Source organism: Geospiza fortis, unplaced genomic scaffold, assembly GCF_000277835.1.
Source record: "Geospiza fortis unplaced genomic scaffold, GeoFor_1.0 scaffold488, whole genome shotgun sequence".
Taxonomy (NCBI): Eukaryota; Metazoa; Chordata; class Aves; order Passeriformes; family Thraupidae; genus Geospiza; species Geospiza fortis.
This window is the reverse complement of record NW_005054365.1, coordinates 2,803,557-2,828,060: the sequence shown is the minus strand read 5'-3', so window position 1 is coordinate 2,828,060 and position 24,504 is coordinate 2,803,557. Positions and strand designations below refer to the sequence as shown.

Here is a 24,504-nt window from a genome sequence, read left to right as displayed (position 1 = left end):
CAGGGGCTCTGAGGTGTCCCTGGAGCCATGGGACTTCTAACAAGTTAATCTCACCCAGGGCTGTAATAGAAAATCTGTACATGAGCCTGGTTTGGAGTTAGGAAATTTGCTGAGGGGTGAAGGAGATCTCAGACCTTGTCCTGTGTGACCCAGGTCCTTCAGTAACTCCTTCCTTCAGCTCCCTGCTAGCCAAGACCACCAGATTCCAGCAGCTTCACGGCTTTCCTGGAGGAGCATGTGGGTTGGTGTTGGGTTTGCTGCATCACCCCCATCCCAGCAGTCAAGGGAGGGTGGGAAGCTGAGCTGCTTTGGAAGCCTGGATCCTCCTCACTCCATCTGTGTTTCTGTGCACTCCAACTGGGTCGGGCTGATGCCATGGCAAGGCTTCCTCCTGCAGACAGCAGTCTTGCAGGCTGTCATCCTGCAGCAGGGGCTTGATGGTGTGCAGATGTATTTGCTTTCCTGTTTCCCTTCCTGTTAGCCTCGTGCTGAGGCTGGCCAGCCCTGCTCCCCAGGCAGGAATATCTCAAGAGGCCAGCTCACCATCTCCATCATGACCCAACCTCGTGTAGGTGTCCTGTTTCCACTTCTGAATCAATGCCCAAAGGAATATAAAAGGAACCAACGTTTTAAGTTTCTCGGGGAGCTGATTGCAATAAAAAAACCACATAGAGCCTATCCAAATCTTTCTTTTTGTGGTTTTATATCAGCAGGGCTGGTGTGAGCAGCCTGTGCTCATCATCTTCTGAGTGTAGAAGGAGTCAAATCAGCTCTGGGGGCTCAGGGGAGATTGTGCTCAGAGAAGGAGCAGAGGAAGGTAAAGTTGATGTTGGTCCTGGTGGTGTGTTTGAGGTGGATTTACATCCTTACACTTCTCCAGAGGGATGCTTTGCCCATGGTTCTCATTTCAGCTGAATGTTGTGGTAAGGACAGGAGGGGGGACATTACGAGGGGGAATGCTGGATTTTTAATTCCAAGCTGTCACTGTTTGGTCCAGGAGAGCATCAGTGGAGCCTGGGTGCTGTTTCCCAGAGGAGGGGTGGATCTGGTGAGCCTGTGGGGCTGTGGGGCAGTGCTGTGCCCAAGGCTGAGCCACAGCCCTGGGGCAGAGGGGGCTCTCACTGCCCCCTCTGGCACAGCTCCAAGGCAAGGGGCTCATCTGGATTCTGCCAAATAGGTTTCCTTGCCTCCTGTCTGGGATTCACCATGTGTCTGAGCTTTTAATATCACTTCACTCTGCGTCCCTACGTCCCATGCCCCTGTCCCAGATGTATTTGTTTAAGTGGCTTTAATTAACTTACATTTTCCTGTGCGTGACAGCTCCTTGAGGCTTTGGTAGCTGTTTTCTGTCCTTCCACAGTTGTCACTGACATGTAGCACTTTCCCTGCAGACCAGCTTTCAAGCCTACCGTGTTCTTCCCTTCCTCTGCGGAATTATTTTAACATACTGAAGGGAATTGTTTCCATGTGAGCATAGTTGCACACTCTCAATTGATTATTAGGTGTGATTTTCCTCATCCCTGCTGGTATCTAAGAGGATTTTGTGCAAGGAAGCCAGAGTGGCGTGGGATGATGGCTCAGGTCAGATAGATTTATCTTCACCAGTGACAAGACTGATAACTCTGGAGTGGCATGGCTACAGGTGTTATCATTTGGGTGTCTCCTCAAGAGTGAAGGTTAATGTCTTGCCACTACTGATCCATCACAGTGTTATCTGCAGGATTTACAGGTCTTCTCGTGCCTTTCCAGCAGCAGCAGATCCAGTTTCCTGGAGCTCTGAGCTGGGTACCTGCTCCCTGCTTGCAGCAGCCGTAGGGATCACATTGGCAACCCCTTGCTCTCATGGATTTGTTTGGACTCAAAGTCAGGGAAAATTCCTGCTTGTCGCTGCACAGTTTTATGCTTCCCCAGTGGGATGGACTGGGGCAAGCCCAGGGGTTCAGTGCTCTGCCGAGGGAAGGCATCACAGGATGGGTTGGGTTGGAAGGGACCTCAGAGCTGATCTCCTCCACCCCCTGCCATGGGCAGGGACACCTCCCACTATCCCAGGCTGCTCAAAGGCATCAGGCAGGTGAAGGCAAGATGAAGGCAAGACAAGCCTTGATCCTGTCTTCCTGAGGATCGCCCAAAAAATCTGACCAGGAGGATGGAAAAGAGCAAGGAGGGACTCAGATCTGAAGTAAAATCTCTTGGGGAAAAGAAAAAAAAAGGAAAGAGCAATAAATCCAGCAAATTAAAATGAAAAGGCAGCTTACATGAGTGACAATTGTACAGCATCAGATAACGCTGCATCCTGAATTCCAGTGGGATAGGAAATATGAAGCAAAAATCACTCAGGTGCTTCTAGATAGCGATAAGGAAAGCAATTCCCATTTACCGGTAGAAATAAAATAAGAGGTCGTGATAAACCCTCCATGACTAGACTGGATTAGGGCTCTGGCTGTGAAAATTCATTACAGGCATGCAAAAGAATGCGTATCGTGCCAGCTAAACTGACTACAAACACCATTTATTTGGAGAAGAGACGATTCAGTCAGAATAAATAGATTTCTTTCAAAGGGAAGGGAGGGTGATCTGACACAAATCTATATTCCTGCCTTGTCATTTATTATGCAAATAAGTCTCACACCTCTCTAAGACATGAGGGATGAGTTTATGTTGGAGTTTTATGTTGGAAGAATAATCTTAAACTGCTCCAAGGATTCCAGGGCCAGGCTGGGGTTTCTTGCACACAGTGGCAGGAGATGCTGATTTCAGGAGGGGTTCTGGTGGCAATGAGGGTCATGCAGCTTGGTCAGATGTTTTTTCAGATTTCCCATAAACCAACCCATCCCTTCACATTTTTTCTTTTTATTTTATTTTAATTTATTTTTGCTTTGTTCTAGAGTCATAGAATCACAGAGTGGTTTTGGATGGGAGAGACCTTAAAGGTCTCCTAATTCCACCCCCCTGCCATGGGCAGGACACCTTGTACTATCCCAGGTTGCTCCAAACCCCACCCAGCCTGGCCTTGGACACTTCCAGGGATGGGGCAGTCACAGCTTATGTGGGAAATACCTTTTCTTGTATTTTCTAGTATTTTATTTTACTTTATTTGCTCATTCTCTGTAGGAATGACTATATATGGGGGTCATGTGCAGATGGGAGCCTGTGGTGTGTTATCTATCCTTATCTTCAGTTCTTTTTTTTTTTTTGGTATCAGCACCCATTAAAGCTGCATCACTCTGCTGGGCTCAGTGGAGCAGGACACGTTTGAGGTTCAGACTCTGAGGTGGTTGTAGGTGGCAGCAGAAGCACTTAGCCTGATGTGCAGGGACCGAAAAGTGACCTAACACCTCCCGTTCTAGCAATTACATCTCTCAGGATGCTAATTTTAGAAAGAGAATTGAGCTGGCAGGGGCCACAAACAGTGGATGAAACCCTGATACTCCGTTCGGCGGAGAGAGGGCTGAGCCACTGTTAAAAGAACAAAAAAACAGCAACAACAAAAATGAAACAGAAAAGTATCTCTAGAAGGTTTTTTTTTTCCCCTGACAAGAACATTGTAATTTTTGTAGCTGTGTTTTGGAAAAACTCCTGATGAATTGTGTGGTCCTGAATTATATATGTGTGAGCAAAGCTCCAGGGGGGGAATCCTGACTCACAAATCCACCAAGCTCCCATCTCTGAGATGGACTCTCTGTGTGACTCAGGATATGTGGATCTTCTCTCTAATGCAGCATGGAAGCCAGGGGGATGCTTGGGGAGTAGAGGGATCCAGGTGAGACATTGTGCAGTTGTGGGACACCCAGACAACCTGGTTGTAGCAAACACACACTCAAAGGACTTCCCTAAATGCTTGATCCCAGATCCTTCTCCATCCCAGCCAGTCCAAAGTATTTGCATAGATTTCTGTTTCTGGTGATCTTAGGAGAAGATAGATGGGCAATAGATGGCTTGTGATGGGAGTAAAGGACAGGGAGACAGGTCTTGGATGAGTAGGAAGGACTGAGCACCCAGCTTCTGCTGCAGCCAGGGAGGAGGACGGTGCCCCGCATGGGTGTCTTACTTCTCCAGGGGTATTTCACACTTGTGTTGTACCCTCAGCATTTCTCTGCTGCTGGGCTGGCTGGGCTCTAGCAGTGCTCTGGAGAGATTCTGCTAATGGGATCTGACCTGATGGCTTTGCATGTTTTAAGTAAATTAAACACAGCTGCTAGGAAAATCCAGTAACCTTAACAGCACCACGGCTCCGTTGCCTGCATTGTAATTACAGCGGCAACCGCTGGGAAGTTCTACTTTCTGGTTTATTTTAAAATAACTTCTGAGGCACCCTTTGATCAACTACTTCATCCCCAAGTCCTGCCTGTCCTCTCCCAAGGTTTAACCCTTGCTGTATCTTTAAGCATCTGTCTGATCACACTTTCAGTCAGTCACAAAGGCAAGCAGCTGATTGCAAAAATTACTTTTCCATCCAAATATATCCTTTAATTTTTGAAGGACAATTTTAAGCCAGAGTTTACAGGGTACATGCAGACTGCAGACACTGAACTGAGTTTTATGGCTCCTGGGGAAGGGCAACTTGAAATATGCATCTTTTTCGTATGCTTCATCCAAAATCCTTTGTGCCCTGCAGAGAAATGGGGTTTCTGTCACAGTGACAACAGTAAAAGGACTTAAATTTATGTAGGGAGCAAAATTAGGAGCCTAATTAGTTTTTCCCTTGTCAGCCCTTGAGTGCAACTCATGCTGCAAAATCAAGTGGTCATCTCATGGCATGGCATAGCTGTGTGCTCCTTCCCTGCATTAAAAACTCACACCAGCTTCTCTGTAGGAGCTGCATGGGCTTACATTTCTGAAGGACACCCAGGATTAGGGAAATGGCTCAGGGTATTCCATCAGAGCCTGTAAAAGGGCATGAAACAGCTATGTTTTAAGCATGTCCCAGGTTGGCTCAGCATTGTGGGGTGATGGTAGTACCTTGATGGCAGCGTGTTCAGGGCGCCACAGCTGCTGCACCTGAGGTCATGTTGTATTTGATTATATAATCATAGTTTGGTTTGGATGGAAGGGACCTTTGGAGGCCATGTTGTTCCATCCCCCTGCCATGGGCAGGGACACTTTCCACTACCCAGGTTGCTCTAAACCCTGTCCAACCTGGCCTTGGACACTTCCAGGGGTCCAGGGGCAGCCACAGCTGCTCTGGGCACCCTGTGCCAGGGTCTCAGCACCTTCATCATAAATCGTGGTTATGGCTACCCTTCAGCCTGCTGGACATGGGATGAGCTGTCTCACAAAGTTCTGAGGGTATGTTTTCCGTCTTGTTTTCCAACCTGATTCCTTCTCTTTGCATCCAGGCTACCCAGGACAGGCAGATCCCAGCTGTGGAGCCCTGCTCTGCTCTCCCATCTGCTGTCAGCAGCACGTTGATGTGTGTCTGCCTTGGAGAGCAAAGCGGGTGCCTGTGCATGTGATTTGGGTGAAAACACTGGCTGAGTGTGATTGAGGTTGTAAAGTTTATGAGATTCTGCATTTTATGGTAAATTTTAAATTGACGCTGCAATCAGGGGCATTAGGGTCTGTAAAGGAAAGTCGGTGTGATGTGTTGCAGAGCGCGAGGTGGTAATTTCCTCTCTTATATTGATCCTATCAACAGCAAAGAATGAAGCAGCTGCTTCTTGGAGGATTGGTTTTTTAATGTGTTCATTTTATGTAATTTGTAGAGTATTATTTATTATGTGGGGTTTTTCCCCCCTGTGCTGCCTTTCCCTCTTCCCCCATTTCTAGAAGGGTGCAGCGCAGTCTTACCTACACTTCTCACCTGTGGATTTCAAAACCCCTTTCCAGCCACAGCTGATGCTGCTATTTTCACACAGGAAGGGGAAAAGTGAGCACTGGAGATTGGAAAGGATGTCAGCCCAAAGATGCAGCCAGGTCACTCCTTCTGGCCACAATCCACATGCTCAGTTCTTTCCGAGCTGGGAGCGATGATGTGTCTCAGGGCAGGTTGTTTTTTTTTTTTTTTTTGCTGGAAGAAACAGTCCCTGGCAATAAAAAAAACCCAGCAGTAATCATCCCAAACACTCTCCTAGGCAATGAAATGTCCATTTGTGCCAAGGCATGGTAGAAATGCCTTTTCAGAGTTTGTTTTCCATGTGGGATTTTCTGCAGGGGCGTGGGTGACTTGGCTCCCGTGATTCTAGAGGGCATCTCCAGGGCACTGCCCTGTTTGAGGCAACAAAGGCTTTCAGTGAAGCTCAGGAAGAGTTTGAGGAAGTCAAAGACTCTTTAGTGCATATGAAGGGAATGGGCAGAGGCCTTTGGGAGGAATTTGGGGGTTACCTGGGTATGAAAGATGTGAGATGAGCTCTTCCCCAGGCTTAGACCTATTACAGATGAATCACAGTAAAGGGGGTGTTTTTATGATGTTTGGTTTTCTGATATTTCAAGAAGATTTAAAAAGAACTGATTGCAAAAGTAATGGGCGTTTTTAAGTAACATTTTATGGGGATTTCTTGAAAATGCTGTAATACAGCCTACTGTAGAAGCATCTGCTTCCCAGATTAACAGAGGGTTTGCAAACAGCACTTGGGAAGCACCCTCCAAGATTATTTCAAAACTGCAGAACAGATTTGGTGAATGATTTATGACATGGATTTGCATATCAGTTGCTCTTTCTCCTTTCTTTGTCAAACTTACTTGTTTCAGTCCTATTATGCACTAGCACTGGAACCATCCTGGAAGTGTGGATGTGCCAGGATTGTGCTGCTCATCACAGCAGGGGCCTGAGGGTGCAGAGCTGCAGGGCATCCCCATCCCATGCAAATGGGTTTTATTTAGGAGCTGTTGAAACTTAGACCAGGAGCTGGAGGTAGGCTGCAGTGGCAGATAAAAATACTGACTTGGTGCTCAATCTCCTTTTAGGGTCAGTGGATGTTTGGCCAGTGGAGTCTGGAGGGTGTTTCACACCCCAAGAGAGATAGTGAAGTTTGGGTAACTGAATGGCTCCCCAAACACCCAAAATGGTGTCAACTGCATCCCCATGGGCTGCAGTAAGAGCTGGGGCAGCCACCACACGTGTAGCCACAATTAATCTGCTGGCCATAGTGTCCATTTTTACCCTAGGACACATTGCTTAGTCTCCATCTGTCAGTCAGGAGGGATGCAGGCCCAGGGTTTTGCCGAAAAAAGCCAGGCACGGGTCTGGGATAGCTTAGGGAGTCCAGTGGAGCAATGAGAACCTGCATGAAGGCAACTAAAGCCAGGATCTGTGTGGGCACCCCCTGAGATGCCTTAGCTGGAGCTGAGCCCTGCCTGGTGTGCCAGGGACTGGTGTGGGTTTTCAGGCTGTCCCTGGGAGTCACCTCCTGGCCTGGACACTGGGGAGGGCATGCCCATGGTCTGTGCTGGCTGTCAGTCCAGGGCAGTCCTGTGCTTCAGGTGACCCAAATTCCAGCTGCTGGCTGCTCAGGGCTAGAGCATGGATGGCAGCCTTGGAGGACCACTGGAAATATGTGAGTGCTTGTGCTTTTGAGGACAGGACTGTTCCCTGGAGAAATCCCTGGTGTCCTCAGCATGGACATGGACCTGTTGGAATGTCCAGAGATGCTCCAGGGGCTGGAGCCCCTCTGCTCTGGAGCCAGCCTGGCACAGCTGGGGCTGTTCAGCTGCACAAGAGAAGGCTCCAGGGAGAGTTCAGAGCCCCTGAAGTGCCTGAAGAAGGCTTAGAAAAGAGATGGAGACAAACTTAACAGGGTGTGTTACAATAGGACAAGGGGTGATGTTTATAAACTGAAGGGGAATCAGTTTAGATCAGCTGTCAGGAAGAAGTTTTTTACAGTGAGTGTGGTAAAACTGGCACAGGCTGCCCAGAGAAACTGTGGATGCCCCAGTCCTGGAAACATTCAAGGTCAGGCTGGACAGGGTTCTGAACCACCTGGTCTAGCTGAAGATGTCCCTGTTCATGGCAGAGAGGTTGAACCAGGTGGCTGTGAAGGTCCCTTCCAACCCACACTGCCCTGTGATTCTGTGATAAAGGCTGTTTCTTCAGGTGGGCTTGGCCTCGAGGGCTGGACAAGCATTCCACATCCCCAGTTTATTTGGGAATCATCTCCCCCGGCCCAGCAACTCAGCCCAGCCAGGTGATGGAGAGGTCAGTGTGCTGAAGAGGGGCAGAAGCTCCACTGCTGGCGACGCGTGGTGAGAGGAGCAGCCCCACGAGTGAGCTGATGTGGCGCGTCAGTGATGTGTCCAGGGAGGGTAATTAGAAATCTGAATGTCATCTGCAGGAGGGCGTGTTCGAGTCATTCTGCAAACCACCCCAAGAAGCTAAAAGGGGCCTTGTGGCTGAAGGGGAAGCCACAGGCCAGCCTGGTTGATTTGTAGCCTCTCATCGCACGTGTGTTTTGGGAACAGGAGAATGAAGCCTGGGCTGCCCTCAGCAATGCCCATCCTATTTTGGAAACTGCTGCAAGAGCATCAGGGCATCTTCTGGTGCAGAGGGTGGATCGTGGGTGTGTTTATTCTCAGCCACTCTTCTAGAGTTGATGAAACTGAAGCGCTCTTGGAGGGTTGATGAAACTGTGATTCAGGTGCAGCCTTTTTTTAGCCCAGGAACTCCCCATTTATTGCCCCATGAGAATTCTTCTGTGCCTCAAACAGGGGTTTGAATTGTTTAAGTTGGAATCATAGAATCATAGAATCATTTAGGTTGGAAAAGTCCTCCGAGACCATCGAGTCCAACCTTCCCCCCAGCTCTGCCAAGGCCACCGCTGACCCCTGTCCCTCCACGTGCACATGGGTTTTAAATCCCTCCAGGAATGAGGACTCCACCACTGTCCTGGGCAGCCTGTGCCATGGCTGGACAGCTCATTCTTTGAAGGAATCTCTCCTCAGATCCCATCTCAACCTGCCCTGGCTCACCTTGAGGCCATTCCCTCTTGTCCTGTTGCTTGTGAGGAGACACCAACCCCACCTGCCCACAACAGGGTGTTGAATTGTCCTTGCTCTGGGGAGCAAGGCAGTGAAGGACCTGTGAGGAGAAGGAGCTTTAGGCAGAAGTTAGAGCTGAAACTCAACACTTCTCAAGGGAAATGTGGTGCCAGCCCTTGCCCTGGTGCTGTGGGAGGCTGTGTGCTGACCCAAGCAGAGCTCATGAGCTCTGCCATGAAGCCAGGATCCATTGCAGGGTTTTTGCAGCCTCCCCTGGGAATTTTGCCCTAAACAAAGATGATGGTAGTGGCCCAGTGTGGACATGTTTACATTAAGCTCTTTGCCCATTGTTGATCACTTTTGGCTGTTGAGTGGCAAACAAGCTGTTAGTCCAGGACAGTGGTGGCTCCTTGTGAGTTAATGAACTGAACTAAGGAAGGAGGCTAATGAACTGGCTAAGGAAGGAGGTCCTGCTGGAGGGTCACAGCAGCTGGATGCTCTTGAAAGCTTGTGGACTCACTGGCTGCAGGGAAGTCCCATTCTTGGGGCTGATTGTGGCCCTGGGGCTGGTCTGCAGCCACTCCGTGCTGTACCACTCACATTAATGTCCTCAGACTGCCTAAATGTCCTCAGGCCAGTGAGGAGGAGAATTAGGGGCCATCACAAAGGTTACCCTTCATGGTTTTGCTCTGTTCCTTGAGTATATTTGCAGAGCAGTAATTTACTGGTGTCATAAATTGGGTAGGGTGATCAGAGCCTGTTGGTTTCTCCATCCTGGCATCCAGGTGTCAGCCTGGCTTGGAAAATGTTGTTGACACTTCCCCACGAAAATAATGAGAATCTCATAAAGGCTGAATCAAGTTTGCTGGCTCTTTCTAAAGGCTGGGAGAGGAATCTCATTTGCTTCCTTCTGTCATGAGTAATGGGAAATATTGCTGGTGGATTCTGCACTAGTAAACCCATTCAAGGGCTGCCTGGAGAGGAAAAAGAGGTGGTTGGGTGATTGATTCAGTCAGAAACCTCTTGGGGAACTGGGGAAGAGAAGGCAGTGTCTCCATCTCCAGCTGCCCCATGATAACCAGTATCTCCTTGCCCATGGATGTGGCACTTGGTGCCATGGTTTAGTTGAGCTGTCAGGGAACGGCTTGGACTTGATGATCTTGAAGGTCTCTTCCAACTCTGTGTGATTCTATGATTCTGTGATTCTGTAATAGAGAGACTGCACACAATGAGTGGCTGTTTCTTGCTTTGCACACCACTAATCCTTGGCAGAGAGATCCTGTTTTATTTGTGGCTTCCATGAGTAGGAGGGAGCCTCTTGACCCTGGCCAGGACTCAGGTACAAACCCAGGTTCGAGGACAGATGTGAGCTGGTGGTGTCATTTTAGGGAAAATACCCCAGATTACAGCTTCTTTGGCATGCAGACAGTGCATTTCTATCTGACTGCTGAGCCACAGGAGCATTTTCCAGCTGAGCACTACTGCATCATATGTTCCCAGTGTTGTAATAGCCACAATGGTCTTCCTCACTGTCCTCACCCAGGAGAAGGCCTGGGCCAGCCCCCCAAATTGTCCTAGGGGACCCTGTTGATATGTTGGCTACCTGCTAGTTGGGTTCTCGCACCTTGAGGTTGTTCTGAAGTGGAGTAAAGCACCCCAAAAATCCTTCTGCCACTCTCCTTCATCAGCCCTGAGTCCAGCCAAGCTGCTGGGGCTCCCACATGGAGGTGTCAGCTTCTGGAAATGCAAGCCCCCATCTCCATCATTTGAAGTTCCAGTGGTGGTCAGGAGCTTCTGTAGAGTTCCATTTCTCCAAAAGGTTTTCCCAAGCTGAGAGGGGCAGGGAACTTTTATGGGCAGAGTTGGGAGGATGCTGGTCATACACCTTCTATCTCTGCACCCCACTACTGAGCTGCCACTGGTGACTGAACTGTGGTTGTAGGAATAAGCTGACAATCCTGAGGGGCCAAAGTGTAACGTTGATCTGGGGGAGGGATGGATGAAGCAGCCCAGAGCTGCCCCAGTGTGATCCATTCCTGGGGCCTTCATCTCCCAGCTGTCACTGGAGATGTGATACAGGGGGAGGATGGGTGGGCTTGCCCTCCGTGGCAGGTGTTGCTAGGTGATTTTGTGGTACAGGGAAGGGTGATGAGCAGAGGAACTGACCCTGGGAACACGTGTGGTGGGAAAGCAGGAGCAGGCCTGGCTCTGTTTTCTCATCATCCCAGCAGAAACTTCTCCAGAGCTGGCCCTTCTTAACCACATAATCAGTCCTGGATCTGATGAGGGGTTTTGTTTTGTGTTTTTTTCTCTCTGTTTTTCCCTAGGAAATGGTCAGAGGAGCGAAAGGCACATCACCATTTTGAAACAAAACCAAGGGTACTGGTGAGTACACACTGGGGTGAGCCTTGTGGGGAGAGCTGGCAAGTGGGATGCAGACTGGGGAGAGCTGTGTGGCTGTCCTGATACCTTCCTGGGGTCTTGGGGTTCTGATCTGCCCTTCAGTCACTGAGATTTCCTGTGGGAGAGGCGGTAGTTTGCTGTGTTAATGGATCAGCACAAATCATCTTTACCACCACCACCACGATTCTCTGCTCTCGTCAACGACCAAACCTCTAATTGCTCTTCCTGTAAATCCGTGGAAGATGCTCTCATCAATATGTGTGTTCTCAGTGCTGAGTGCTGGAAGGAGCAGGCAGCAGATATGCTGGCAGCTGCACAGGAGTGCACCAAGCAACAATATTTGTTAATGCTTGGAGTGCTTTTGGCTGTTGTTGTGCTTGGCCCCGTCCAGACCCAGTCACGGGGCTGCGATCTGGGTGGCATTTCAAGGTCCTCTCCAGCAGACCTGTTTTCTGCAGCTGTCACACAGGAGGCTGGGACTTGGATGTTTGCCTAGAGGTCTTGAACAGGAAGAAAGGAGAATCCTTTTTTTATCATCTGAGCTAGCTCAGATATGCCAGAGCCAGACCCTGAGCTGATGTTTTTGAACTGAGATATTTTGCATTGTATCAGGTGGGAGGCTGGGGTTTTTTTTCACTATCTTCTCATGAGAACTTCCTGGTTTACACTGGCCAAACTCTCAGCAGAGTGATGCTGTGAGCCCCCGCAGGTTCCCATCCCTCAGGGACCAAATTCCCACATCTTTCCTCCGTGCACGTGTGATGGATGCTGAGGGGCATCTTGGGGCTGGGCTGTCACAGAATTGTAGAACCGTGGTTTGGGTTGGAAGGGGCTTTTAAAGCTCATTTCATTCCAACCCCCTGCCATGGGCAAGGACACCTTCCACTGTCCCAGGCTGCTCCAAGCCCCATCCAGCCTGGCCTTGGGCACTGCCAGGGATCCAGGGGCAGCCACAGCTGCTCTGGGCAACCTGTGCCAGGACCTCACCATCCTCATCATAAAAAATTTCTTTCTTACACTTACTCTTGTATCTGCTGTCACCTGGGGAGCAGTGCTGGTGGAGGTTGTATCACGGGGAAATGCAGATTTTTAAGACACACCTCAGGTGCTGTAATACAGTTCGAGTGTAGATGAAGGGAGAAACTTACACAGTGTGGCTTCAGCAAGCAATCTTCAGACATTTAAAAATCTAGGGGCCCTTTATGGTTAGTGGAGGTGTTTTTATCCCATGTTCTATCTGATCTAGTTTGGGCAGCCTGTGAGGATGAGCAGAAGTCTGTCCTTCCTCTTTGGCTGCAAGAGCAGCCCAGGTGAGGAATGGTGTGTCTGCAGGGTCACCATCTGATAAGGCAGCCAGGGAGGGTGCTGAGACCCTGTTTTCCCCCAACACCCCTGCCAGCAGAAGAGCTTGAGAAGGGGTGCTTTGTTCACAGGAATCATCCCTGACTCCAAAACAGGTTCTAATCAGTGCCTGGAGCACAGACTAAACTCCTTTCTGTCTCCCACACCTCCTCCAGCTTCCCTGCTGCCTCTCTGCAATCAGCTACAAGAAAAACACAGGCTGTTCCTGAGAACAGCAACCCCTTCTCCTGTAAACAGGGCAACCAGCAAGGCTGCTGCAGAGCTGAGTGCTGTCAGCCTGGGGTGGTGAATGTGGTTCCCATGCAGTTCTCTTGCACCCATCTGCTCCCAAATTCCAGCTGTTTCCCCTCCATGCCCCCCAGCCTCCTGGCAGAGGTGGTGATGCCTGGCAGGGCCAGTGTGTATCTGAAGCATTGGGTATTTCATCGTGCTGGCTTTCCAGACTTACACCAGTGGGGGTTTGGCCCCTTGAGCTCCAGCAATCCTGAAGTGAGGCAGCTTATTAAGCATCCGTTTGCGCTGTCTTTAGCGTTAAATAATTGGTTCCTTAGCATATTTGAGTTGGAGGGTATCTGATAATCCTCTGAACTATCCATCAGGCTCCATTATCATCTCTGCACTCCTGTGCCAGCTGCCTTGTGTCAGCTCTGCCTGGGGTTTACAAATAGATTTTGTTTCTCCTGCAGTTTTGCCTCTTTTCTTCAGCCTCCCTCTCTCAAAAGAGCTGTTTCAGGCTCCTTAAAAATTTGTGCAGACACTTCTGTCAGCATCTTTCTGCTGACTGGTGAGTGATGGGTCCCATCCTTGTGCTGCCTTCTGCTCCTGATGGGGTCCCCAAGCAAAAACTCTTCGTTTACCTCAAAAGGAATAGAATTGTTGTCTCCACTGAAAGGATTTCCACCTTCAAAGTGATAAATCTTCACATTGTTTGAGTTTTCTTACTGGCTCAGAGGATTTGTAGCATGCACAGTGATGACTTGTCAGCTGCCCTCTGGCAGACCAGCACTGTACATACATGTGGGGCAAAAACCATGTATGTCCTGATGGTATTTTAGTAAGGATGCTTCAGAGGGCTCCTAAAAAAGCCTCCTAGCCAGGTGGGTAATGTGAGAGCTGAGAATAGAATAATTAGAATAGAATAGAATAGAATAGAATAGAATAGAATAGAATAGAATAGAATAGAATAATTTGGGTCAGAGGAGACCTTTAAAAGACAGCTTGTCCAACCCCCGTGCAATAAGCAACATATACCATATTCAACTATACCAGGTAGCTCAAAGCCCTGTCCAGTCTTTATCATATTATTTTTGTTACCTGTTGCTGCTACTGCCATGCCAGCTGTGAGAGGGATGCTCAGCATCCTTCAAAAATCAGGCTTGTTCTCTCCAGGAGTGCAGCATCCTGGAGGAGGTGGATGGGTTGGGAGATTATATCCTTATGGATCTCATTTCCTTTTAGAGCTAATCCTAAAGTCACACACACCAGGGCTAGGGCCTGCAGATGCATATATTCCCATTTTACAGGAGGTGCTGCTGGATGTTTTGCCAGTATCAGGAAAGACATAGCTGGGTTTTACTCATGCAAGATGAACTTCTGCCTTTTTATATAGCTTAAGAAATGTTTTTCCCAGTGAAATGTTGGGGTTATCAAAGCTGGTTTTAGGCTGACAGGGCAGGATTGCAGGTCATAGCAGGGTGTAGCACTAGGGCAGGCAAGAGGAGTCAGAAAAACAGGGCCTGTCTCTTTTATAAACATCTTCCTATATAGTGTGAACACTTGTTTTCTTACTTGTTCTAGAGGCATCTTTTGCTCCTAGGGTATAAAACCTGCAAGGCAAATTCCAGCATCTTCAGCCCATTTAGGAACTCTCCAGCTCGTACATTGAATTTTACCCCTGCATTTCCAGATTGCCTTTTAAAATTTTTTTCTCTAGTTCTAACCTGTCAAGAGGAGATTGATAAGAGGAGATTAATATCCTAAAAGAGCCACCTGGTACTTCTGTAAAAATACATTGGTGCGACTGTCTAAAGGACAAAAACATGGTGTTTTGTACCAAAATATATTTGCTTTTGCAATAGTAACTTTTCCTTTGCATCCCTGCCCTGGGTGCAGTGTATTGTTGGACAGGAGCCATCTCTTAAGTGAGCTTGCAGTATGAAGAAGGAAAAACAGGGTGAAAAAAACCTATAAACAGGGTAAATTATTGTGGAACAAGAGGTATTAATTTTGCTTAACACATGGAGGAGAGTGATGCTGGATGGTTTTAAGTGATCCAACAGAGTCCACACACCTTCAGCAGAGGCAGAGACCTGCTTTTCTAAGACATTTGCAATGTTTCAAAGCCTGCAGATTCTGCTTGTCCAGAAGACGTGACAGCGCCCCGGTGTCACTGTGAGACAAAAACCTCCCCGATTCCTGCGCCTGTGCCCTAATGTCATTACTCCCCTTCCCTTGCAGATCCGCATAATGACATTCATGGTCACACACGCACACAAAAATACTTTATATAAAGAAAATGAATCTGGCTTCAGCCGGCTCTCGCCTTCTGCTGCGCTTACCTCCAGACCCCGGCTCGCCCAGGGTGAAATGAGAAGGGGAGTTAATGTGGCGGGGTCATTTCTCACTGCTGAATTGGTCAGCCATCTACCAAGCCAATTTCTGCAGCTTTTCAGTGGTGTGGCAGACCCCTGGGTAATATTTGCCTGAATAGAGCCCTAAGTGTTTAAGCTGTATTGCTAGGAATGGCTGTTTTATCCTATGCATCTGAGATTTCAACTCATCAGACATGAAGCAGGTCAAGACTCTCATGCCATTGTGTGCATTATAGTGAACAGAACAGAATATGCTTGATAAAAGGGAGGACTTAAAAGAAATGCTTCTTTAGAGCTGAAACTTTCAAGTCCCACAATGCATCAAAGACCCCTCGTACAGACTTTGAAAGGGGTGAAAGGCATTACCTAATATTTGGAGGAAATGAATAATAAAGCATCCCAAGTGCCTGGAAACTAATTTAGGAGTGCACGCTGCACTGTATTGCCTCTGCTGGATTTGCTCCCCAGAAGAGTTGCTAACAAAAGGTTTAAAAAATAAAATAAAATTACGTTTGGCGACCAACTTTTCTGCCTTGAAATGCCCCCTTTTTTGTAATGTTTCCTGGTAAGACTTACTTATGAAAAGATGAAATACAGCCTGTGCTGCAAACACCAGGTCTCAAATGAATCTCCGGAGCCCGCAAGGTTTCCCACCATTCTCCTCCCCACCGCAGCCTTTTGTTCCTTCATGTTGAAAGCACTGCTTCCAGGATGCTTGCAGGATGCCCAGGCACTACCAGCTCCTGGAGTTTAGTCATATCTCAGGAAAAAGAGGGGAAAAAAGAATCAACCTATTTCTGTGGCCTTTGCTTTTGTTCCAGCAAAACCACCTTTGTGTAAAGCCAGGGCTGCTCTGCTGGTGACCTGTGGCTCCTTGCAGCTGGAATTGGGAGCTGGGTACCCTGCTGAAGGTACCAGTTGTGTTTCTGGCATCCCCATGGATGCTGAAGGTGCTGTTTGGAGCCTGAGATATTTATTGTAGAGTCACAAAATGGTTTAGGTTGGAAAGGACCTTTAAGCTTGTCTAGTTCCAAACCCTCTGCCATGGGCAGGACAGCTTCCACCAGACCAGGTTGCTCCAAGTCCCCATCCAACCTGGCCCTTCCAGATGCTTCCTTCCATCACCGCTTCTGAGATGCACTGACTCCTAACACCGTGTTCTCCAAGGCTCCCATGGGATTTGGGAGCTGCAGAGCTTGTGTGGGCTCAGCCTCTGCCTTGTGTCGTGAGATGGGAGTCTCCCTGAGCTCTGCTTTCACCATCTGTGGAGATCAATTAAATCTGAGTGCTTTCTTACCTGCTTCTCCCCCAGGCCATGCTTAATTGAGGGCAGGAGGGCAGGCAGGAGTGCTCAGGCAATATTTACAAGAAGAAGGGGGTGTTAATGGGCCAGCAGGGCTGGAGCAGTGGGGTATGGAGATGATGGGCAGTGGTTCTCGGGCAGTGTTTCCCACTTTTTTTTTTTCCCCAGTTACCAGAGGTGATTAAAACCTCAGCTTTGTGGCTTTATGTCCAAAAGAGTTAAATCTGGACTTCTACCCCCATAAAACTTCAGTGCTGGGGCTGCTGTTTCAGTGGGACCTTCTGTAGTGGGAAAACAATGGGATATTGGGATGGGGGAGGATGCCTGTGAATTACCAGTCATTGCAAGATTGGAGGAAGGAGAACTTTTAGCAAAATAATGTCTTCTTTTGTCAATCCACCACCCTTGTTAGGCCAGTTATTCTAGTTACCGGTTATCAGAGGGGCAGTGGATGCCCCATCTATGGCCATGTTGGACAGGACTTGGAGCACTCTGCTCTAGTGGAAAGTGACTCTGCCCGTGGGCAGGGGGCTGGACTAGATGGCCTTTAATAGTTCCTTTTCAGCCCAAAGCATTGCGTGGCTCTGTGGATCTGTTTAGTGTATCTCCTTGGCATCCTTCCTGACCAGGGTGTGTGCAGCTGCTGGTTCAAGGCACTGATGGTCTCAGCCACAAATCCCAGTGGGTGGTGGGGCACAAGAAGTGGTGTACAGGGTGACAAACAAGACCCAAGCCTTTCCACCAGCTTTTTTTCCTTGACACTGGAGAGCCAGCTGACAAAGCCTGACCCATCTTTGACAAATCAATAATCAGAAACCAGGATAATTTCTCATGGAAAGGAAACCTGGCGGTGCTGCGAGGGGAGTTTCATGCCCTGTCTTAACGATACATCAGTGTCCGGGGACTTTTTAGTCTTGTGCTTGGGTTTTATGATCCATATTACTTCTCCTTTAATTTTTATTGCTTGGCTTTAGTTTTTGATACAGTGCTGGAAGCACCTTGGTGGGCAGGGATGGCTCCCTTAGCGCTGGCTGTCACCTTGTGGCTTGACCCACATTTCAGGGAGGAGCAGAGGGGCCGGACGTGGGCTCGACAGCCCTTTATGTGGTGACAGCCCTGCCTGTGTCAGCCCCTGCCTGCCAGCACTGCGAGCTGAGAGATTGGCCTTGCTGATCACCCCCCTGGGCTCTGCTCCTTTCTCCTGGGCTTCAAGCAGAGCGTGGCAGGACATGATCTTTTCCCCTGCAGAACATCTCCTTCAGGGGGTCTGTGACCCATGATCGTGTTCCTAGGACATGTCTGAGCCAGGATAACCAGGTAAGGCATTGGTGCTGGCTGGCCCTGGTTTCTTCCTCCCAGCAGATCAGGTGAGGTTTGCTTCTCTTCCTTGTGGGCCACCCTTGCTGTAGTTTTGCTTCTGGTTTGCTGCCCACTGCAGAGAGAAATAAAATCTTCTCTAAGATCATTCTGATAGGTAAAGGCAGTGAAATGTGGAAAACTCTGAGGTTCATCTGGGAAGCTTTAACACTTCAGGGGCACGGGGGATCAGCCATGCTCTCCTGAGCTGGACCCTCAAACACAATTCTGCCTGGTCTGCTGGTGTCTCAGAATAGCTCTGGATAAGATATGCTGTCAGAGGAAGCAAAGGGAAGGGATTTATTTAGCCTAGATGGGAAGCTGGCATTGCCCAAGCTTCGTGGTAATGGGGTGACTTGTGTTAAGGAGATATTTAGGCTGCACCGGTTGGCATCTCAGTGTGAAGGGATAACCCTGGCTGTCCCCTGGCGCTCCCTCCATGCCAGCTGATAACCCATGCCATTTAGGAGAGCTTTCACTCCTTGCTGCTTTGCATTTCTGCTCTCTGCTTCAGGACAGATCCAAACCCCACTGGCACCAGGGAAGATTTTCTCTGACTTCAGCTGGCTCCGTGCTCCCAGAGAGAAGACATGACACAACTTGTGCATCGCGGTTTATTCCTGGTGACAAGTGCACCTTCCCCAGTGCCCTTTCACACCCCTGAATGCAGGGAATGGGATGCTGGTCCCCTCCCAGGCACCCCAAGAGCAGGGCTGTCAGAGCCAGGGAGCTTGCATGCTGCTGGGAGAAATCCTCCCCTCAGTACCCAAGGGACCTGAGTGCTGGTTCAAAAGGTTGCCAAGCACTGTCAGCTCCTGTTTGGGGCTGCTGTGCTGAAGGGAGATCCTGCCAAGGAGGTCACAGGCTGAATTTGAAGTGATTGTGGTTTGAAATGATCTTCCAGGTTTGTCAGTCCCGTCAGAATTCAGCTCGTTTAAGAGTGGCCAGATGTTTGGGGTGCATGGGGCTGGGAACCACCCCAAGGAGGTGGCACAGCTGGGCCCTGGGCCTTCCCCAGCAAGGCAGTGCCCCACTTCATCTGCTGCAGGTGATAAACTGCAGGTAGCTACAGGAAAGGAAGGAGCGATGACTTCAACCTCAGCATCAAGTCTGCCATGGTGCTGAAGTCCTTCTGGTGGCAGCAGTGTGGTCAGCATCCATCCATCCATCCATCCATCCATCCATCCATCCATCCATCCATCCATCATCCATCCATCCATCCCTCCCTCCCTCCATCATCCATCCATCCATCCATCCATCCATCCATCCATCCATCCATCCATCCATCCATCCATCATCCATCCATCCATAGTTCCCAGACTATGGGTATCCTTCCCCATGCATGTGGCTATGTCCCTTTCCCTCTTCCCCCAGTCAGATCTGACATTTGCTCATGCCCACAGTGGAGACTCCACTGATTTAGGCAGCTCAGGGTGAAGCTTGCTGTGCTTGTCTCCCACCAGCATTTCATTTGAAATCCAACCTGCTCATGAATGCTCTTTCTCCAGGTTTCTTTATTGAAACACTTTGTAAATAAAATTAGAATACCAAAGCAGTAGAGCCTGGCAAAAAGCAAGGAGGAATGTTTCTTGGCATGTAAAAATATCCTCAACCAAGAAAAAGCCTAATTTATTCTGGTGAAGCAGAGAGAATCCAGCAACCTCCCTTTTGTTGTGCAGTTCACATGTACTGCTGTACTCACACCTGAAATCTTTTGCTGAAAGTTTGGCATCATTTCTTCCCCTTTTGCTCAGAGAACTGCTAGATTCGAAGTGGCTTCATCCTTTCTGGCTCTGTAAGAGCTGATTCCCACAGAACCCACAGCTACCACAGAGGAAAGGACTCTTTGGGCTGGGAGCTGCAGCCTGCATTTCATCACCTACCAGGAGTCCCATCTGTCAGTGGGAGCCGCACAGTTCTCCCCTGCTAACAAAATTATTTATTTTGTCCCGTCATTAAGGATATTCATGCAGCAGAAATGGGAATGATCTCTGCTTTGTGAGTTTTAGAAGCCCATTTTGTATTTGTCTTGGTGGTAGAGGAGCAGTAAAGAGCTCTGTGATCTCGCCTGTTAGGATAAGTGAGTTTTGGAAGAGGTTTTCTGTCTGATACTCTGTCTAAAAGCGTGGGGAAATGCCATTCTAAAGGCTGTTAAAACACAATTGCTCACTGATTTACACTGTCAAGGAGTGCCTCTTTACTGGGAGATGTACACTGAATAAAAGCAGTTCAAGTGGTGCTTTTAATAAATAGATAATGGAACAGCATTTTATCTTCTGCTTTAATCCGTTATGTTAGCATAGGGTAGTGTATCCCTCTGATAGATTTTGAGATAGCAGAAACTGCGAGTCAAACCACTTTCCTTCTGAGTCTTTGAAGAGGAATTGCACACTGGTGAAAGGTACTGGGCTCTCAGTGGACTGGGATCTTTCTCCCCTGGATGGATCAGTTGGGTCCCAGTGGGTTGGGGTTCAGGGCACTGATCTTAGAATCGTGAATATCATAGAATATCTTGTGTGTCCAGGGCAGGGAACGGAGCTGGGGAAGGGGCTGGAGCCCCAGGAGAGGCTGAGGGAGCTGGGAAGGGGCTGAGCCTGGAGCAAAGGAGGCTCAGGGGGGACCTTGTGGCTCTGCACAGCTCCTGACAGGAGGGGACAGCCAGACGTGGTTTAGATTGCATTAGGGAAAATTCCTTATAATTATAAACAATTCTGTGATTCTAAATTGGAAGGAACCCATAAGGACCATAAAATCCAACTTCCCCACTACTTGCAGCACTGTCTAAACATAAGAGTGTCATGCAGATGTTCCTTAGACTCTATCAGGCTTGGGGCCACAACCTGGAGAGCTTGTTCTGGTGCCTGACCACCCTCTGGGTGAAGAGCCTGTTCTGATTTCCAGCCTGAAATTGTAACTTCATTCCATGATGCCTTGGCTTTGCCCATGGGGCTGTTGCCTTGCTGGGTGGCATCACCTATGCTTCACATCCCAAATGCCATGTGGAGTCCTCTGTAGCCCCCAGTTCCCATGGTTTTGACTGGGAAGGGTGTGGAGCCACATGGGAGGAGGTTCCTCTGTGGAAAGCTCTTCTCTGAGCCCTTGGACTTCTCTAGAGGCACCAGGTTGCTGGGGCTGAGTGCCTTGAAGCTAAATGAGCTGTTGGCTGCTTGGTTAGGAAAGAAACAGGACACTTTGGGAGGCAGGAAAAAGGTCATTTATCCTGTTGCTGCTCATCCTTGTTAATTCATTGTTTCCGTTGAAAACCCTGCACTTAGCTGCTTCATGAATGAACCCAGTGTCTGTGCCTCCAAAAACAACTTGGCCTGGTGAAAAATAAGACCTCCTTTCACCTCCTTTCTGCTCTGCCCTGTTTTTTCCCCCCCTTGTTTTCTTCCACTCACATCCATCCTGCCTGGGTGGCAGTCCCAGTTTGTCCCTGTGGAGCAGGGCTGGAGCCCAGGGCTGGGTTTACAGAATGGTTTGGGTTGGAAGGGACCTTAAAGATCATCTCATTGCTCCCCCTGCCATGGGCAGGGACACCTTCCCCTGTCCCAGGCTGCTCCAAGCCGTGTCCAGCCTGGCCTTGGACACTCCCAGGGATCCAGGGGCAGCCCCAGCTGCTCTGGGAAAACTGTGCTGCTGTTTTGTCATCCTCAGCATGAAGGATTTCATCCCAGGGGCTGCTCCCCTGTGTGGAAGAGGTTTGCTGTGACCCTGCAGGGGTGCTCCCAAGTCAAAGGGAATGGGAAAGCTGGAAGGAAAGGTCTGGAGAATGGGGAGTGACTCAGCTGCATGGCAGGAGGGACTGTCAGGGAGGAAGGGTGGGTAGGGAGATGGAGATATGGAATGAGGAGGTTTAGTGTGGGGGCCAGAGGGGCTGGAGGGTGACCTGGGTGCTGGGATGGGGCTGAGACATGGCCCAGCTGTGGTGAGCAAAGCCTTTTGCAGCGACTGCCTGGTGTGGAAGGGCAGATGGAGCAGAGGAGAGGTGCCTGTGCAGTGGTGGCTGGTCTCCTAATGCCCTTCAGCAGCTGGAGTGGAGCAGAGCTGGCACCACATCAGCACTGAGCTCTCTCAGGACCATCTGTGAGCCAAGGGCAATGAGAACAATTACCAGCCAGAGCAAAAAATCACCAGGAGAGAGGCTGGAAAAAGCTGTGGGGGAGGCTTGGAGCCAAGCAGAGGTAGAGAAAAGGGCATCTCTAAGCTAAGGAATGGCCAGAGAAAGTACACTGTCTGGTCTCCCTTTCTCATAACACAGGGGCTGTTCAAGGAAACAGCTGTGTCCATGAGAAAATACTTTTCCCTTGGGCTGAGCCTGTGAAAGTGACTGGTAGGGGATGCCTCCAAAGCTGGGAATTCAACACTCAGATAAGGCTTGGATGTTGTTTGGGAATGGTAACGAAAACAAGAGCTATAAATGAAACCTGGAAAAGTGATTACTCTTTATTCAGGGGTTCAAAACAATCTTGAACTTGTTGGAGTTGAGAGAGAACCTTCTTGGAAGCACAGCCGGGGTTGGCTAGGGTGGTTTGCAGGTGTATCAGCCTGTGGGTGCTGGGCTCTTTGGGGCAATTGGTAAAGCCTGGGTGGCACCTAAAGCCATAATGCCAAGCTGCTTGGACACAGGGACTTGGAGAGGTCAGCCTGGAGAAGGCTCCAGGGAGATCTTCTACCCCCTTCCAGGGCCTCCAGGGGCTCCAGGAGACCTGCAGAGCCACTGGGGACAAGGCAGGGAGGGACAGCACCCAGGGAATGGCTTCCAGGGCCAGAGGGCAGGGTTAGTGTTGAAATTGGGAATAAATCCTTCCCTGTGAGGGTGGTGAGGCCCTGGCCCAGGGTGCCCAGAGCAGCTGTGGCTGCCCCTGGATCCCTGGAAATGTCCAAGGCCAGGCTGGATGGGGCTTGGAGCAGCCTGGGACAGTGGGACTGTCCCTGGGACAGGCCCTGCCATGGGAGGGGTGGCACTGGATGGGCTTTAAGTTCTGTTCCAACCCAAACCAAACTGTGACTCTGAGATTGCTGGCCTTGTCCACAGAGCTTTTCTTTGAGGAATCCTGCCAGCAGGGAGAGCAGCTTTGAAGCTTTTCCCAGGGCAGGGAAGGAACCAAGAAAAGAGTAGATATTTCCTAAGAGTAATCTGGCTGGTCCATCTGGTGCTCCCAAAAAGGCCGGTGAGATGGCACAGCACGGGGGAAGGCTGTGAAAGGTTGGAGGCATCAAAGTGGAAGGTGATTAGAACCCAAGCAGAATAGCAGCAAGGATGGTCCCCAGGGAGGGAGGAAGCCTGGCAGGGTTCCATCAGGGAGGGTTAGCAAAGAGAAGCAGGAAATTAAAGCAGGGCAGTAATGAGGGTCAAGCTGCTATCTCCAAGGCTTTGGGAAGTACGGGTTTCACTGACTCTGAGCTGCAGAGCCTGCTGCTCCAGGGAAGGGGGATGGGAGGGGCACATTAATTTGTTAAATGGGTAGAAATAAATTAGTCTGTAAACCTGTAACGTTTGTTTCCCCAGTCTGAAGGGGAGAGCTGTGCTCAGCCTGGCTAGGCTGATGTTTTAACCAGGTCTGCTGAGGTTTTGTAGGTTTTTAAGCCAAACCGCCCTTTTGGACAGTCTTGATTATAAAATCTTCTCCATCCTGTCTCCCAGTGAAACTGTGTGGATGGAGATGCTGCTTTTCTGACCTCTCTCTTAAGTTTTTGGTGGCTCTTTTCTCCCACAGCCCTGGAGTGCTGGGGAGGGAACCTGAAAGGGGGTGGACCATTTGGGTCACCTTGTCCTGGATGTCAGCCCAGCCTTTACCTGGCTCAGGCTGCAAGCCCCTCCAGAGCCTTTCCAGGGCTCTTTCCTGGCCTGAAACGATCAGGATTCTGCATCCCCCACACACATCCCACCCAGCTGCAGGGCTAAGGCCTCCCTGTTAATGAGACTCGTTAGGCTCACACGGGGGAGTGGATATGTGGGGCCCGGACCATCTCTCATTCTCTCCTCATGAGTGTGCATCTCTCATTCCCTCCTCCTGGCTGTTTCAGCCATCTGTGCTCCATCCTTCAGCTGGGACAGGGCCTGCTCTGGCACTTGGGGGGTGGACCCTCTGGACTGAGTGGGTGCCACTGTCCCCACCATGAGCAGGAGCCCATGGTGATGGGGTTCAGAGGTGGGCAAGGGAAGATGCTGCCACAGCTTTTGGTTCTATTTTGCAGAGCTTTGTAGAGGTCTTCACAGCCACCCACTGCACCTTGTAGCTCTAGGAACCTGCAGGAGTAGGTGGTGGAAGCATGGCTTGGTGTTTGGATGGCTCAGAAGTTGCCTTGAGGTAGCCTGAAGTGCCCTCACCCCCAGCTGTGTTATGGCTGATGGAGGGCAGTTCTGGCCTGCACAGATTTGCTGCAGGATCAGAGCCTTTCCCCAGGGTCCCACCACAGACAGGCAGGACCACCACCTTGGCCTGGAGCAGCTGGAATTTGGATGCGAATTACCCCAACTAACCTGGCCCGGCCACCCCACCACCAGCACGGGGGTGCAAGGTCTGTGCTGCCACCACAAGCTGAGCATGACCCAAAAGGAGGAGCCTTCAGCAG

The 24,504-nt window shown here is 49.7% G+C and overlaps 1 long non-coding RNA gene across 1 annotated transcript in view; it reads left to right on the top strand.

Annotated features, from left to right (window-relative positions):
• Nucleotides 1-11,296, top strand: part of LOC115948236 — a 75,868-nt gene extending 64,572 nt beyond the window's left edge. The window contains exon 3 of the long non-coding RNA XR_004082080.1: nt 11,238-11,296. This is a non-coding gene — a long non-coding RNA (uncharacterized LOC115948236). The remainder of the gene's footprint in view (nt 1-11,237) is intronic.
• The last annotated feature ends 13,208 nt before the right edge of the window (nt 11,297-24,504 follow it).